Raw genomic sequence first — 19,348 nt, forward strand, 5'->3', positions numbered from 1 at the left:
AATGCTGTACCTGAGGTTTTCACAGGTTACCTGTACTATGGGAAGTGACAGACTAACCCCGGGGGCAAGTTTCAGTCCCGTGACTCTGGGTTCGAGCCAGCTGGGAAGCCCCAGGACCAGAAATACAAAAAAACCTGGCACAAGTAAAATACAACTTCCTGGACAAGCCCATTAAAACAATAGGATGGTCACGGACACCGGGAAGGACAGATCCAGAGACACAACTAGCTAAGCAGCACCCACCCCGAAACTATGTGCACCTATGGAGATAAACACTGTCACCTTCAGGAAGCTTGTCTTGTCAACATGTCACCCATGGGACGCAGGTTAGGAAGTATTATATAAGACAGAGTAAAGAATTGGCACCCAAATGGAAACCCCAATACTGTGGTCATAAGGAAGCACGGACAGCATGTTACACATGTTCCTCTTGGGCCTTGTCCAACCAGATAAGAGGCAGTAAGTGACCTTAGAGTTTAGGGGGCCGTCGCCTTCACTAGCTCGGTAGGACATACAGGGTCTTGTATATCACTCTGTAGACGCCATCATTCTTACTGATCCATATGAGGATAAGATTTGGTAATGTCTGACTAAACTATATGGTGTATGGATGTAGAAGAGGTTTCTGTATCCTGCCATCTTGTTTTTCTGTCCGGTAACCGCCAACCAGCTTCATTTTATTATGGCAAAGGAAAGAGGTCTCTCTCCACAAACAGACCGTATAAGGGGCTAATTTACAATGGCTATATACTGAATATAATTTTTCACACCAGTGTCTCTAGGGTGGCCTACTATACCTCTATGACCAGTTTTACAGGATCTTGACTGATCTAGAAGTAGATTTATGGAGTGAAGGAGGACGTCCATGCAGACAATCCTGTGAAATGCATGACCCGTGTCTACTGAAGACATCAGGGATAATAAGGTTTCTAGCACCATCCCTGCCTGGTTTATTCCATGTCCTATAGGGCCCAAATGGAAACTATGCTGAGAGTTAAATTCATCTGCACTGCTTTACACGGCATCTAAACTGTGTGCACGCGCCCGCCGACATCACTTAACTGCCCATTACAGTATGGCGAGCTCTGGTGGTCAGTGATTTGGCTTACAATAGAAATGTATAATATATCAGTGGCACAGAACAATATGCAGAGGTCAAAGAACATATAGATCACTACTGAAGATATACCCTGTACTAAATGCACAGAAACCGACTGATGCCATCTTAGAGGAAATCTTGTAAGTGATATAGCAGTAGTGTATGGAGAGCGGATTATAGCAAGAATTATACTTGGCCTAGATCCAGGACGTTATGGCGTAGGCATTTGCAGGTGAACTTGAATGGCAATCAAATCTGCAGTACCAGGCACAGCCACAACCAAACGTATGGCGCTATAAGACATACGTTCCATCATCCCTATAGTAAGCAGAATACCAGGAAAGGTGGAATTGAATCCTTCCAAGCTAAAAATCATCCAACTCTATCCCAACAATAGGCCATCAAGATTGCGCTCCCAGAGATCCCTTCTACAGTAAGGACAGAGGTTCACCTTCTATAATGCAGAGTTTGAAGCCAGAGAAGAGGAGATATAGTCTGCCCTTTATAGGTTCTCAACTTTTACGATGCGCACATGGTTCTGGCATACCCTAAGAGTGAGACAATGATAAACATTGCGAACCTAATAATTTTTATGGGAAACACACACTCAGGATTTTTAAAAGTGAAAAAATAAATTTTATTCAATATTTTTTTTTTTCTATAAAACAAAATAAGGTATACTGAAAACCAAGCAGAAACATGATGGGGGAGGGGAAGGCAGCTAACCACAACAGCCCCACCCCCAAAGAGACTAAAAAGTCATTAAATAAAAACCAGAACGGGGGAGGGGAGACTACCACAAAAGATCAGGGAAAAAACAAGGGAAGAGAAAGGAGGGAATCAAGGATCAGAGACCTTGCAGAGTACAATACGTGTCCCAGGGAGTCCAGATCGGGCAGAAGGCATCCAGAGTATTATTAAGGCTAGCTGTCAGAAATTCAAGGCTCCTCACAACCTTCACTCGAGCCAAGACCAGAAGAAGGGCTCACACTCATCCAATGTCTGACAATGAGGGTCTTTGCTACAGTACAATAGGTACAAGAAGAGCCTGGACATCTTGCGGCCTAGGTGTCTGGGAGGGAGGTTCAGGAGATAGACAAGGGGGGGGGGGGGGTCTAGGGGGACCCCCTGATTAAGAAGGCATCCGTCAGGGACTTCACCTCCCTCCAGAAGTCCAGGATAAGGCAACAAGTCCCAAAAAATGTGATACCGAGTGCCTTCTGCAGTACCGCAGCGCAAACACGCCGAGGGAATCGCCAGGTTTAAAGCATGAAGAAGAGTGGGGGTACGGTACCAGTACATCAGTTTATACTGAGCCTCCCAGAAGGTCACACACCGAGATGACTTCTGAGCAAGACAACACAATCAGCCACTGTCCCAGGGAAATAGGTTTACCCGTCACCTCCTCCCATCTAGACATATGGCGATGATTACCTGGGAACCAGATGCCGGAGAGGCGAGAAGCTGGTAGATTGAGGCGATAAGGCCCCTGGTAGATGTGCCTGCACGGCTAAGTTTCTGGAAGGGTGTGGCGGGTGATACCTTAGAGGAACAATGTAGGGAATGGACAAAGTGGACCACCTGGGAGTAGGCGGAGCCACTCAGTAGTTGGGAGGTTCAAGCTGGCCGTGAGATAGGTGACAGGCCTGAGCTCCAATGGTGCAAGGTCAACCATATCAGCAATACGGCAGAGGCCTGCCTCGGACCACACCCTGACCATAGCAGAAGCCTGACTATCTGGGAGTTGGGGGTTATATAGTATGGAGACCACTGAGGAGCATGAGGACATCAGAAAGAACTTAATGCAAGCAGACCAGATAGATATAATAAAACAGATGGGGGAGAGCTGACCCACAGAAATGCATTGGGATGCATAGGTGCCACACATTTTCTCAATCTCAACCCACTTGGTATATGCCAGCGTAGCAGCCCAAAAAGGGGATGCAGCACAAGTGGGCTGTCCAATAGCCAAGCGTCCACATCACCTCCCCACCAGCATAACAGAACGGGGGATGCAATGATGCCTAGCCTGCCAAATAAACTGAAAGATAGCCTTCTGTAAATTATGTAAATGTATCTGAGGAACTGCAACCAAACGAGTCTCAAAATAGTACAAGAGTATCGGAAGAACCATCTTGACCGCTGCAATTCTCCCCAAAAGGGAGATCGGCAACAGCTGTTATCTGTCCAGGAGGGCTCAAAGTTTGCAAAACACAGACAGATCATTCCTTTGAGTACAAGGTGGCGTAGGAAGAGGGTATCTGGATCCCCAGATAGCAGATAGAAGACAACCGCCACTGTAAATCATTGCTCCCTCAGAGAAGAGCGAGGAGATCCTGTGGGATATTAAGTGCATCAGTTTTCGAGGTGTTCTTTTATGGCCAGAGATTACTGTAGGCAGGTAGCAAATGCAGTATGTTAGGAAGGGTAGTATAAGGAGAGGTGAGGGTGAGGAGTACATAGTCAGCGAAAAGGGAGACTAAACTCCCTATCGTGGACTCAAGTTTGTATGTTCTCCCTGTGTTTGTGTGGATTTCTTCCCTTTCTACAAAGACATACTGATAAGCAGCCCTGCTTGGTGCCATTACGGATAGGGCAAGAGGGTGAGAGGGCAAGAGGGTGAGGGGGCAGGTGGGAGTCTAACCGCCACCGGGGGGAGGAGGAATAAAGAGTCTGGATCGCTGCAAAAAAGGCCCTCAGTGTAGCCTGCATGAAAAACCAGTCTAGGCAATCAAAGGCCTTTTCAGCATCTGGGGTTGGGCCACAGCGCTCAAACAGCACTGGGGGCATCACAATGCTGCGAGAGAACGCTCTTAAGCAATGCCTCCATCTTCTTCAGCAACCGCCTCTTCACTCGTCTTCTTCCAGCCGGGGTCACAGTTCGAAAAAAAAAAAAAAGTGGTCTCTTGCAGCATTGGGGACGTCCCCAGTGCTGCGAGAGAACTCATTTGCATACTGACAAAAATCGGGATTTCTACGGTACGGCAGAGACAACTTCTAAAAATAGGAGAACAATATCCTTTCTTAAGGTTATTGCAACGTGTTAACGAGAAAAAAAAAAAAAAAAAGGGGGGGGGGGGTTAATGGTAGAATGCCTTTAATCATCACACACCTAACCATGGGGAATCAAACATGGGACAGTAGCAGACTGAATACAAAAACCAAATACAGAAATGCAAGACAAAATGAACAGGTATACAGTAAATCATGTGCGGGGCCAATTCACTTGCCTGGGGACTAAATAGCAGGTAAACAAGAGGAGAAACCAATCAATACAGTAGCCCTCCTAGGGGAAAACGTGACCTAAAGGGCCGAAGAGGAGGGCAGTAAGTTCCGAAACAAAATAGGGATCCACTGACACCCCACTCCATCCCGCACTATAAGGAATCAAACAGTATGGGAAATTATTGGAACCTATGGCCCTAGAAAAAAGGCAAAAAAGAACAAATGCAAATATGATGTCCGGCACAGACATGGGAGGGAAAAGAAAAAGTAGTATCACAGGGTGAAAGCCTCTCAAGGGGCGTTCTCCAAGCGGGGCCTCTGGGAGACGGTTGCCACCAGAGATGATCGATATCGCTTAAGAGCCAGACGGTGCCGCACCGAGGGTGGAGCTGGTACCCATTCCCAGTCTGTTAAGTCTGGTAAAGGGATGTCCAGAACGTCACAGAAGTGGGACAGGTCTGAAAAGAAACGAAGCGTAGCAGTACGACCCTCCTTGCGAGCTACAAGGGAAAACGGGCAGCCCCAATTGTATGAGATATTGAAGTCTTTGAGAGTCTGAAGAAGAGGTAGGAGGTGGCGACGTTTATAGAGCGTAATAGGGGAGGCCTCTTGATAAAGTTCCAGCTTGGCCCCATCAAAGTCAATTTCTTTAAGTTTCCATTGTTTGCGCATTATGGCCTCTTTAAGTGAAAAGTCGTGCACGCAACAGACGACGTCACGAGGTTCAGGCGAGGAAACCTTAGGGAGGAGAGCTCGATGGGCCCAATCAAGTTTGATCTTGTGCGATGGGGGTTTCCTAAGAATGGAATTAAAAATAGCCTCCAGGGTGATGGGCAGATCCTCAGTACGAGTAGCCTCAGGGAGCCCCCTAATGCGGATATGGTTACGCCGACCCTCGTTATCAAGGTCCTCCAGTTGACGTTGCATGGCACGGATTGCCGAAGTCCGGTGAGAGATAGTATCATACATGCATGAAAAATTCGCTCTTGTAGAGTCATGGTCATCCTCTAACGTATCCGTCCGATTAGAACGTAGGTAGTCGAGCAGACTGTGTGCACTTCTTAAGGCTTGAGAACCTATAAAGGATAATTTATAAGATGTAAGTATGTTGTAGGATAAAACACTTAAAACCAATCCACAGGCTAGGTTTGATAGCCGTCTTATTGTTGGGGCCCAGCTACTCGGACTTTCACCGATCACTGGAATGCGGGTCCCTGTTTATCTTCACACATCATGACCCATCTGCAGATTCCACCTAACAAACCTCGTTGAAATTAATGTAAAGCAAGTTTAGATGTGGATGCCGCTTGATATCCATAACAGTGACGTTCCATGCTCCACGGTCCTCTGGGTCACCAGGCCTTCCAAGTGGATTCTATAGACGCGACTCATGTACAATAACTATTATATCGCCATAAACATGCCTTGGTGGTGATCAGCTCAGCAAACAGACATAAAAGGGTTTACTATAAACGTTAACCTATGTACTATGGTCAGAGTCGCAGTTTACTGTTGTCACGCACCCCAACGTGAGCAGGAGCAATTGATAGACTTACATAGTTATATAGGTAGTATGGTTGATAGAAGACATATGTGCTTCACTTTAGGTGGAGAAACAAATGGTAGCCAAGTCCAAACATACCTCTCTATCAATATCAACAGAAATACCAAAGTAAAGGTTAAAGGGATTCTATCAGTCAGACATTTTTCTAGGTATCACGTTGGAATAGCCTTAAGAAAGGCTATTAGTCTCCTACCTTTTGTCGTCTTCTCCACGCCACCGTTCACCTACAATCCCGGTTCTTGTCTGTATGCAAGTTAGCTCTCTCGCAGCACTAGGGGCGTCTTTCCTATTCTTACGATGGTGGCTTGTAACTTCTAGGCCTTGGGCCGAGCTGACTGCGCATGCCCACAGGCCACGAGAAAATGGCCGCTTGCACAGTTTTGTAAGCGGCCATTTTCTCGTGGCCTGTGGACATGCGCAGTCTGCTCTGACCAAGGCCCGAGGCCTAGAAGTTACAAGCCACCGCTGGAAGAAGAGGCTGAAGATGACGTTACTGACGAAGAGGGAGGAAGCGCTGGAGAGAGTTTTCTCACAGCATTGGGGATGCCCCCAAGTGCTGCAAGAGAGCTAATTTGCATACTGACAAGAACCGGGATTGTAGGCGAACGGCGGCGCGGAGAAGACAACGAAAGGTAGGAGACAAATAGCCTTTCTTAAGGCTATTCCGATGTGACACCTAGAAAAAAAAAAATTGTCTGACTGATAGGATCCCTTTAAAAACCTCTATTATAGGGGGGTATACCTGAGTAGCAGATACCTTCACAAGTTTAATGGTCATGTTGGCTGAAAAAGTCAGAGACCGCTATTTGATTGGATGTCTACCCGAGCTAGAGGTGGGTGAGGGTGTGGGGCGGTATGAACGGTGGGCGATTGTGTGTTTATTAGTGGTTTAATCTCTTCTTTGCCGCGGCAGTGTATGGTCCTGGACTATCTGTACACTCCAAAGACATACTGATAGGAGATGTAGAGTGTGAGTCCTATATGGGACAGTGACTGACCATATATGTAAAGCGCTGCGGAATAAGATGGCGCTATAAGCAAGCAGAATAAATAAAATACATTATTGTATTCACCCCTTTCTTAGCATTTTGATCATTTGCCCTATATAGGTCATGACTACCGTTCTCCATCTAACGTGACATGGATTGCGTTCAGTTATCTTTAATAAAAAGCGTAAGAAAAACCTTTAGAGGAAGAAAAAAAAAAAAAATCCCTGTAATAGAATATTCTGCCCTGTTCAGCACACATGGGACAGGTACGAACTTGCTATCCCCTCACGATGTGACCAGAAATAAATCAGTACAGATGTCCAGGTATAGACATAGAAGTACATACACTACAAACAGGAGAATGCTCCAAGGATTCATTAAAGGGGATGTCCAGGATTCCCATTACATCCTACAACACTATACGGAGCCACCTGGTCAGAGTGAAGCAACAAGGCACATGTGCACTCCATACAGGTTCGGCCACAATCTCTACATGTGAACAACTACCACAGAAATTTCTATACATGATCACATGTATTTTTTATTAGTGTGTATTAGACCCCTAGTAACCTCCTGATGGTTATCTGCAAGGCCCCAAAGCTCTCTGACAAATGTTTTCACTGAAGCTAAGCTGTACTATAAGACTTACAGAGGTCACAATCACTGGGCTGTCACTAGTTACACAGATGTCATTAAAGCTTCACGTGACAGATGAAGCTTATGAAGACGACACTAATCTTACTCCACAAGTGGCGATTACATGTGCAGGACAAGAGCATTCCCTGAATGGCATAGAGACCACCATTCACTCTCCATTATTATAGTCAACCCAAAATAAGACATCAGGAAACAAATAATCCATAGGGGTAATCTTCTCTGAGAAGACTCCCCAAGTGTCCTGGTACAGGCATCTAGAGTACGGAGGATTACATACATATAGGTTGTAGGTGAAACCCTCATTATCTCTAGAATGAACTCCCTGGACCCCATGCCCTGACTCCTACCTGATCGCAACCTTGCCCAGAAGGATGTAAGAAATTATCAGGCTTTATGGAAACAGCACAGCTCTGCCACAGAGGTAATGAAACGCACTGTTCTGCACCATTCACTTCTATGGGACTTATAGAAACAGTGCAGCTCTGAGGGCAATGCGGTTTTTTGTAAGCACGACCTTAAAGGGGTTGGCCACTTTCAGACCAATATTGAGAGACAAATGTTATGGTTTGTATAATAAAAAGTTGTGCAATTTTCTAATATACTTTCTGTATCAATTCCTCACGGTTTTCTAGATCTCTGCTTGTTGTTATTCATTCTGTTACTTCTAGTGGATAAAACCGACCATGGTCATGTGATTTACGGTCCATGGTCATGTGATGAGCACACAGGTGCACAGCTAATTACCAGGCAGATGTCTGATGACTGTAACGAGCGACACATGTGTGCTCATCATATGATCATAGACTATAAATCACATGACCAAGGTCAGTTTTATCCTCTAGAAGTAACAGAATGAATCACAGCAAGCCGAGATCTAGAAAACCGTGAGGAATTGATACAGAAAGTATTAGAAAACTGTATACCCTTTTATTGTACAAACAATAACATTTGTCTCTTAATATTGGTCTGGAAGTGGCCAACCCCTTTAAAGGACAGGTGCACTAAGTGATTGCTAACAACATCATAGATATGTCATAAGTGGCACTCATGAGAAAACCATTTTAACAGCAATAATAATTTCCTGCTTCCTGACATCACCTATGTGAAGGCAACACACAAATACGAACATATTTCAGGGTGACCTCAAGGTGACGGACCCACTAGGACATTACAGGCAGAAGACGCATTGACAATACATTTACCCTCCGCTGATGCACTTTCAGGTTCTTCAAGTGAGTACTCGATATTCCCTTTCTTTGCAAACTCCACTTTTTCTAGTAATTTCTCCACTTGATACAGCAATGCCTAGGGGAGCAAAAATGAGAGAACTTTACTAATGAAGAGTTTATGCTTTATATACTGATGTATGACCGATTAATAATTTAATTAGATTCTAAAATGACAGCTCTGAAGGAGCCAGAAGTCAAAGAGTTCTCCTCAAGCGGAGCTGACGGGGATCATCGGCGCCAACAAAAAGCTCATCATATGGTGTCTCAGCGAGTTGCTGAGATGCCAGAACAATCACAGGCACAGCGTGAGGAACAAGTTCAGCAGCAGCACAGCTTAAGAGCTGCCGAAACACCAGAGCAGGCAAACCATCAACAGCAGCAATTTGCTGAATATAGGCAGATCATCAACGCCAACAACATGCAGACGAAGTCGCGGGCAGAGACAAACACACACCCGACATACAAATTACACGAGTGCAAAACTGGGCAATTCTTATAGGGCCACTACACAAACAAAAAAGGAAATATACCCGTACGAAGCCAGGTCCTCCTGCTAATCCTACTAATATTAGAAATGTGAAAGTGTGTGTGTTTGGATGTTTGTTCCTCAATCACTCAAAAACGGCTGAACGGATTTGAATGTAATTTGGCACATAGAGAGGATTGTAACCTTGGTAAATGACATGGCTTCATGGGTTATGAATTTATGTTCACAAACTATATTATATTGCTCTTATCTCAGCTTCCGAGAAAGCCAGGGCTGTAATCTCTCTGTGTAAACACACAGCTAACCCTCAGTCCATTGTGTACATGCATTTGCATATTATCTGTTCAGCTCCAGGCAGTGCTGACAAACTGACATGGGCAAACAGCTTTAATCCAAATTGGCAGTTTTTCAACATGCCTGGAAAAAGAAAATCTAATTTGTCGCAAACAATGAGAGCTATGAAGGAGCCAGAAGTCACAGAGTACTCAATCGGAGCTGAGGGGGATCATTGACGCCAACAACACGCTCATTATATGACGTTCCACCGAGGAACAATCACAAGCACAGTGCAAGAAACAAGTTCAGCGGCAGGCAAGCTTGAGAGCTACCAAAACGCAAGCGGATCATCAACACCAACAACATGCTCATTATATGGCGTCCGCGCTGCGGTTTTAATCGCGAGGTGGGTGAGGGAATCGTATGAATCCCATCCACTTTGCAATTACTGTAAAACGACACCATTTCCGGCCTGTGGGGCCCTGGCCTTAAAGCTAAGGCTCCACGTATCACAGTGGAATAGACTGCAGTGGAAACGCATCATATTTTTTCCTGTAGCGTTTTTCACAGAAAGTTCGCAGTTTTCTCCTCTGTAGACTCTGTTTCTATTATACCCATATGGAAAATGAGAGAGTTCCAGTAGGTATAATTGACATGCTGTGATTTACAAAAAAAAAAAAGTGATATTTTGAGGTCACAGCATTTCCACTGCAGATATATTTCTGCAAGGTGCGGATGGGATTAGCACACTTTAAAGTTACTGCAATGAGCAGCCAAAATACCACATTTGCGCAACGTGGAGCCCTGGCCTAAATGAGGTCTGCTATACATCTAGGACTCCTTACCTTTGCTACTGGATTCTTTGGATCACAAATCAAGACAGTCTTCAGATCAGCGACTGCAGCAAAGTAATTATGATATTTTTTGTGGTGAAGGGCACGTCGCAAGAGATCTGGAATAATAGAATTTTAAGTTATAACAATGTCTAAAAAGAGTTGGTAAGAGTCAGTGTATTATCTCCACGATAAAAATACACTCAAATTATGCTGCTCCAAAACAACCTTAGAGATTCCGTCAGGGCAATTTGGGATATTAAAGCACCCACTTGGTCCCAAGTTATAAAGCCATTCCATACCCACAATCAAAACAAACGCTTTATAGTCCCCCCTGCCGCTGTAGGAGTACACCTCTGCTTCAGTGCACATGCCCAACACCTCCAGCACTTGTGCAGTGATGCTGGGGTGTACATCCTTGTCTTCACTAAAGGACGGTGCAGGCGCCGGGAGCACCAGAGAGGAATCTGACGAGAATCAGGCTCATCTCCAGGCAAGTATAAAGCCGCATCCGGCTCAAAATCCTGAGATCAATGGGAGCCGGTCAGTTCTTTTTCCTGGAGCAGTTTGTTCCGGCTCCCAGAAAAAAAAAAAGCAACATGCTCATTCTTACAGGCGGAGTCGCCTCGTAACATCCGCCTGAAGACACTCCCTCCCGACTAAGCCTATTTATTTGTGCCTAATCCGGAGTGGAGTGTGAAACGCACCAGCATCCAGTCGCAGCTACCCTTATTTTGATCCCGAGCCCAGTGTGAACTTACCCTTAAGGCTCAGACCCGATTTTACAAATATGACATCTTTTGATTTATGTGAGAATAGCTTCATAATGCATTTACCTATGTGGACATAAACTGCTGCTTGGGCACACAGCAGGATTTAGAAGGGAAGGAGCACTGCTCTTTTTAGCTTTTGGAGTAAAGATTTAGAGGGACTTTATTGAGTACCATGTTTTTGCAGAGCCCTGTAGGTGCCAGTAACTTGGAATTCCCCAAGTGGCCCCATTTTGTAGGGGCAATTACAGGATCTCTGCAAATGTGACATGGCATCCAAAAACCAACAAACAATCTACACTCCAAAAATACACAGTGCTCTTTCAGATCTGCGCCCTGCTGTGCCCAAACTGCAGTTTATGCCCACATATATGACACAGGTGTACCCAGGATAAGCACTTGATGTCCTATGTGGGTATAATCTAATGATTGGGCACAGCCAGACACTGAAAGGAAGGAGCGTTATTTTGGTTTTTGGACGTCATGCCACTTTTGCAGAGCTGCCGAATTGCCAATAAAGTGGAATCTACAGGCATGTGACCCCATTTTGGACACTACCACTCTGATGGGATTTATCAAGTGGAATAGCGAGCATTTTTAACCCTTGAATGTTGCATTAATTTAAATTTCAAGATCAAGGTTTGGGGGCGTGGTGCGATTCTCCTCTTACTCAGTACTTCGCCCCTTTGATAGGCTCAGCTCTGGGTGAGAGTCCTGAGTGGGAGATTTGTTGAGTGGTGCTGTACTCCCCTTGTGTTGGGTCCCTGTATAAACACTGACGCCGAGGTGTTTTTGCTCCTATCTTGCTTCTGTTGTGTGATGTGGTCAGGCGTGGGTTAGGATGGCACTGTGGCGGATCTCTGTTTGTTTGGTACCATTTTCTTGTTTCCTTATTTTTGCTCTATTTATGCATTCTCCTGATTGTATTGTTTCACTTGTTATACCTTCTTCAATAAAACAAGTTTAAAAAAAAAAAAAAAATTTCAAGAAACGAATGTGTGGCTGATAATAAAAAGTAAAAATTGCAATTTTTCCAGAGATTTGCCATTTCAGTGCTCGATATGTTGTGCCCAACCTGCATCAGCAGAAACACACACTCAAAAAACTGGTAAGCGGGTATTCCGGGCACACAGCTTTTGGAGCGTTCATCTGTGATACAAGGCGAGCACAACATATCACGCACTGAAATGAAGTATTCATGAAAAAACAAAAATTCTCATTTTCGTTTAAGGATAATAAGTTATAGCAACACTTGGGGGTTAAAAATACTCTCTGTACCCCTGGATAAATCCTTCAGGGGTGTAGGTTTCAAAATGGGGTCATGTATCAGAGGATTCCACTTTACTGGCGTTTCAGCTCTGCAAAAGTGTCATGGCGTCCAAAAACTAAACCATCTGTGCTCCAAAAACCAAACAGTCTAAATCTGTGCTTCAAAGACCTAATAGCGCTCCTTCCAATTTGAGCCCAAATATCAGTTTACACCCACATATGACATTACATACGTTATCCCGGGTACACCAGTGTCATACATGTGGTATAAACTGCAGTTTGGACATGCAGCAGGGCACAGAAGGGAAGGAGCGCTGTGTGGCTTTTGGAGTACAGATTCAGATGTTTGGTATCTGGACACCATGTCATTTTTGCAAAGTCTTTAAGATGCCAGAAAAGTGGATTCACCTAGAGTGACCCCATTTTAAAACCTGCACCCCTCAAAGAACTTATCAAGGGGTGTAGTGAATATTAGTATCACAGACGTGACTGCAGTGCAGATGGTGAGGAGGGAATATATAAGCAGTGCGGAGGACATTGCAAAACACCAAATTCCCTACTATGTTCCAGTAGCTCCTATGATTTGGGGGGGGGGGGGGGGGGGGTTTACTCTGGGTGCCTCTTCTATTTTCCCTTGTAAGCAGTAAAACGGGTTTGTATCCTGATATTCACTCACACTGCCTCCCGATGCAACCAGATTTGATCTAATGATTTGGCGATTTTTGTCTTCACATTACTAGATGCTTTTTTTTTTTTTTTTTTGGTGACGTGGTCATATAAGGGTTTGTATTTTTGCGGGATATGATGGATTTTGTAATGACATCATTTTTGGGTGCCTACAACTTATTGACTTTTTTTTTTAAACTTTTTTGATTAAATGAAAAAAAAAAAAAAGAAAAAAAAAAGCCATCAATTTTGGCATTGCATTTTACTTTTTAAATGCTTTTTCCGCACGGCATACAGCATAAGTAACGTGACCTTTATTCTGCAGGTCAATACGGTTATGGCGATACCTCATTTTTGTTATTTTTTATGTGATACTAATTTTGCAGAACAAAAACTCATTTGGGGACATAAACCAATGATTTTTTCATCGCCATCTTCTGAAAGGCGTAACCTTTTTATTTTTCAGTTGACAGTGTTGGTTGGAGGTTATTTTTTGCGGGACAACGTGTGCTTTTTATTCGAACTGTTTTGGGGTACATATGACGTTTTGATCACTTTTTAAAACATGGCAAAAAAAAAATTACTTCTTCTGGCATTCTTTTGCCTGACGTTTACCGTATAGGTGAAATAAAGTTTGTTTTATTTTACAGGTTGTTACGGATGCAGCAATACCAAATATGCATTGTTTTATTAATTTTTAGTCCATCTATCTATATCTAATTTGATATAGGAAAAGGGAATTTAGGGGCTTTATTTAAATTTCACACATTTTTTTTTTGACCACTAAGGACATCTAGAGCAGCAATACTCTGCTTGCTGATCCAGTACTATAGGCTGCAATACACTTGTATTGCAGTCTATAGGAGGATGTCAGTCTATGCCAACACAGACTGACTTCCTGCATCACAGCAGGATCAACCAGGTACTCGGGGGTCCTAGCAGCCCAGGGTCACACAAAATGCATCAGGGCACCCTCGATCTTGCTGAGGGGGGTGCTGAGTGGGTCAGAATTATCACGCAACCCCTTGGATGCCTACATGTTTGTCTGCGGCATCCAAGTGGTTAAAACAGTCAATCCGACCAGAAGCTAATGGGGCAGCTTGTCCTGGCTCTCTGCTGTGTAACACAGCCAGGTGTCGGGAGTAATGTCGCAGGCACAGCCTCTGGTCAGTAATAATACGGAGCGTGAACGAAGTTACCGCAGCAACGTACTATTACTGATCAGAGCATTAAGGGGTTAAAGGACAGTCGTGCCAAGTCATGGCCAGTGGTGAACCTAGCCTCTCTGCTGCATGAGGCGGACAATCATTCACCTCTGGCAGTGGAGGGAGTGCTAGTGGTTACACTACACTGAATACAATGCAATACTTACAGAAGAAGTCTTCCCACATTTCCTTTCTCTTCCCATTGGACCGCCATGACCACCACTCCAAGTTGTGACTTGACTCTGCAAAGTTTGCAACACAGACATTTTTTTTTCCATGCACGCAACCCCTACATAGTTATAGCGTGTGTGTACACAGTTGTCCACCCAATTGGGTAGTCTGTTTTTTTGTTTGCTTGTGTGTGTTCACAAAGTTCTGTCTTTTGCTGTCCCCCCCCCCCCATTATTCCTTCTAGAAACTTAGAATAAGTTCATGATGTTACTAGTTGGGGGGGGGGGGGCCCTGCAAGTATTAATACTGTCCAATCAGAGCTGACAGGGTGATTGTGTAGGCCCGTTCATAATTACAGTCATAGATATCCGATTTGTTGGGATACATCCACTCTCTGTACTATCTATACACTACATAGACCAGAAACAGATAACGTACCATAATACGCCGCGTATACGGTCCAGGCTCCCACTGAAATCAGTGGGAGCGTATACGGCCCGCAAAAGCTCCCGCGGCGTCTACGTGCCAAAAGACATTGTGTGAATGCACCCTTACTGTAGCTCAGCTCCCATTGAATAGATGCTGAGCTGCAGTATTAGCACCCATCTGATTCTGGCTCTTGTATTGTACCTGAGGCACTCCCAAACACATTACCTATGCAGGGGCAGGATGTCGACCCCTCACCGATCAGATACTTATGACTTCTCCAAATGAAAGAGCTATATAGCTATAATATAATCCTGGTCAAGTCCAATAATAGGTTTAGTAATAAAGTATAGATATTATAGAGTTATTCTACAGGATTGTGAATATTAAAGAAAACAATGTTACACTTAAAGATTACATTTCTACACATTTACCCTTTGTATCTAATGTGGTCTTTACTTCTGGCTCGGTCATCTTCATAGCAGTGTCTGACTCCGCACCCTCTTTGCTCTTATCAGCTTCTGATGATTCCATTTCATCATCCAATCTAAGATTAAAGATAGAAACGTTCATATATCAGTAAATAAAGTACAGACAAAAGGGGACACTCAAAATGACTAGAGAATGGGCGACTTTATTCCTAGATGACAGACAGACATTCTAGACTCACAGCCATTAGGACAGACATCAAAGAATGATGTCTAACTGCGCATGCCCGGGCCACAAGAAAATGGCCGCTTACACTGTAAGCTGGTGTAAGCGGCCATTTTCTTGTGGCCTGGGCATGTGCAGTCGGCTCTGCCCAAGGTCTAGAAGATTGAAACCCCGAATGAAAGAAGACACAGGGAGAGGCCATTCCTGAAGAAGATGGAGGAGTCGCTGGAGAGTTCTTTTGCAGCATTGGGGCCACCCCCAGTGCTGCGAGAGAACTCATTCGCATACCAAAGAAAACCCGTATTTCTACCGAATGGCGGCGCAGAGAAGACATCTAAAAGGTAGGAGAAGAATAGCCCTTCTGAAGGCTATTCGTACATGTTAGTCAGAAAAAAGGATATCCAATGATAGGATCCCTTTCAGGAAAATGTCTATAGTACAGGCTTTTTCCGAGGTCAGGTCTGGCCCCACTGTAGCAGAGTGGAAGCAGAGATGAATGAATCGGGCTGATCACACCATGGCTCCTACAGGACGAACACACACACCTCCAATCTTAAAACAATGCAAGAATGAATGAATAAGGGCTGAAACTGGCACAATCCACCTCAAAATGAGCACGAGATTCCATTGGGTGAACATACTCTAACAATTACAAACATGGCACATCATTTTGGAGGAATGTCCTATATAATCTTATAAGGTGACATCCACCCTCTCTTACTAACATTAATGACACGGTGTCATGTTCCAGGAAGTGAGAGCTCACAAATCCAAGTCAGTTAGTAAAGTGTAAGATGCCACAGAGTTCGGGCTCCATTTGTCATTTACTTTTATGGACCATTTCATGTGAATCATAAAACAATTCCAAGTCATGCAACTGGCGAGAGCCTGCCATTTATATTAGCTGCTTTTTTGGATCCAGTAAGGATTCTCATAATGACCTACAAGTGTTTGCAGCTTTTTTTTTTTATGCATCATTGTTTTCCCCTGCAGCACTTTTCACAGACTCTGTAGACTTTCTGCTTCCACTATACAAATAGGGAAACTGTCAGCATTTCTGTAGGTATAATTGACAAGCTGAAGTTTCCAAAACTGCGACAGTCTTGGAAGATGGAGTAGTGTATCCACTGCGTGTATGTTTCTGCTATGTGTGGATGGAATTCGCAAGACTCCCATCCACTTTGCAGGGACTGTAAAATGCTGCTTTTTTTCCCGTCTGCACATTTATGCCATGTGGGGCCAGGCCTACACAGAACCTTTCAGCACCTCCATCTTTAGAGGAAGATTTCACAAAGTCAGAATTCTCTCTTTAGCCCTCACAGTTATTCAGCAAAACATAGTGTTAGTTTTGGTTCCCAATGTACAATGTCAAGTGGGCGGTGGGTGCGATTCAGATCTCCAATCAGAGGCAGCCAGTGTCAGAGCTCAGAATCACAGCCCTTGTCTGCTCCTGCCTGACAGTACAGACCTAAATAGTATATCAGGCACCAAAACTAGAAAAAAATTCAACTGTTCCCAAATCAGTGTCTATTACCAGGTGCCAAGAACTGAGTGAAGTGAAAGGTCACCTTTAAATAGCAGGGATCATTGTTGGCTTTTAGTTACAATACTTCCAGCATTAACATAACCCAATAAGGCAGTCACCAGGATCTGCTGATTGTCACATTCTATTAAAGGGATCCTATCATTCAGATGGCATTTTTTTCTAACTACCACGTCGGAATATCCTTAAGAAAGGCTATTCTTCTCCTAACTTTCGTTGTCTTTTCCGTGCCACCGTTCGCCTACAATCCCGGTTCTTGTCGGTATGTAAATTAGCTCTCTTGCAACGCTGCGAGAGAACTCCTCTCTCCAGCGCCGCCTCCACTTCTTCTTCAGCAGCCTCCTCTTTAGCATCTTCTTCCGGCGGTGGCTTGTAACTTCTAAGGCCTCCAGCCTTGGGCAGAGCAGACTGCGCATGCCCACAGGCCACAAGAAAATGACCACTTGCATACTATTGTAAGCAGCCATTTTCTCGGGCCCTGTAGGCATGCGCAGTCTGCTCTGCCCGAGGCCTAGAAGTGAGAAGACACCGCCGGAAGAAGAGAATGAAGAGGTCGTTCCTGACGAAGATGGAGGCGGCGCTGGAGAGAGTTCTCTCGCAGCATTGGGGCCGCTCCCAGTGCTGCGAGAGCTAATTTGCATACCGAGAGAAACCGGGATTGTAGGCGAACGGCGGCGCGGAGAAGACGACAAAAGGTAGGAGACGAATAGCCTTTCTTAAGGCAATTCTGACGTGGTACTTAGTAAAAATGTCATCTGAAGTGCAAGTCAAAGCTCCTCTGCACAATCATATGGACATATATTTATTTAATGACATGTATAAGAAATATCACTAGTAAACATAACTCCTCACCTATTCAAGTCTTCGGGTCCCCTAGATCTCTTCTTTATATCCCATGGATTAATTTTCAGCATAAGAGAAAGACAAAGATGAATTTAAGAAAAAAAGTTAGTTATATCTTTTTAGTAGAAAAAAAAGTTATGCTCTGTCAATAAGTGGCACAGTCTATTCAAGAGCCATGCTGTTGCATTAATTTCATACAGACATACACAGAATCCGCTGTGTGAATGGGACTTATTTAATGAAACCAAAAACCCCTTTTATGGGGAGTGTGACCAGAAAACAGCATGTCAACCCAGCCCTACAGATATGTGACACTAACTCCCCCCCCCCCCCCCTTCTATAATGGTGCCTCCACCAATAGCAAAGATCTCATTGGAGGTGTCAGTATGCAACTTAGCTCTGTAAAGGAAAGAGGGCTTTGCCGCTGATATTTTTCGATCAATGGTAACTGCCCAATTACTCCAAAGAGTTCATTTGCATATTGACAAAGACGATATCTTGCCAACAGAGGTAAAGATTCACAAGTGAAAGCCCCTGGAAATGAATGGATACATAAGTTTAGTCTTACTACCTGTTGACAAGAGCAATAGTAAGTCACTATGCAGTCTGATAATGTCAGCATCAAGATTTTACAGGCTGACACCCCCATGGGCAACATGAATGGTAATGCCCAGTTGTCAACTGAGTCACATATGTCCAAGGGGAGTAACAGAAGAACGGTACATGTGGCTTATTTTATAGGGATTGGAGGAAGTTGCCATCAGACACGTCAGGTCGGGCTGTAAAGCCCTCTTAGCAAAACACAAGTATTTAACAGACATGTCAGGAGAGCCTCTCATAGCCATAGGTCTCATTGCCATGACCTATTAGAGAAAACAGTTGCAAAAAAAGAGTGAGGATGACCTATGCAAAATCCCTTCCGTTTTAAACACCCATTGTTCCCCTGTAGGAAGCGTCCCATACATGTATTACACCCTCAGATCACTGAGCCACTAAGTAATGCTTCAGACAGCATAGAGAACTGCAGGACTTACCAAGCACATATCCAGCCATTAAACTTGTAGAAAATATCCAATAAAAAAAAAAAAAAAAAAAAATTACCTTGCTAGTTGCAGGACCAGGATGAGAACGAATGGGAATATCCATCTCGCTGCTGGGCTTTAAGGCGGGTGGTTTTTGTATTTCTTCTTCTTTAAGTTTTATTTCATCTAGAAAAGTCTTTAAAATAAATAAAAATCTGATCAATTAATTCCCTCCTGCATATGTCTGAGCAGAGAAGACGTGTGTAATGGTATCAGAGTGTCATCCATGAAATATAGTTGCAAAATCATTAAAGTTAATAAATAAAGAATTGTCCTTTTCAAGTACTGACAGCATGGTCACTCCCATCCAATATAAGGTTTGGTATATAGCGGTTCACAACCAAATCTATAGGTCATATA

This window comes from Leptodactylus fuscus, chromosome 4, assembly GCF_031893055.1.
Source record: "Leptodactylus fuscus isolate aLepFus1 chromosome 4, aLepFus1.hap2, whole genome shotgun sequence".
NCBI classification, from domain to species: domain Eukaryota; kingdom Metazoa; phylum Chordata; class Amphibia; order Anura; family Leptodactylidae; genus Leptodactylus; species Leptodactylus fuscus.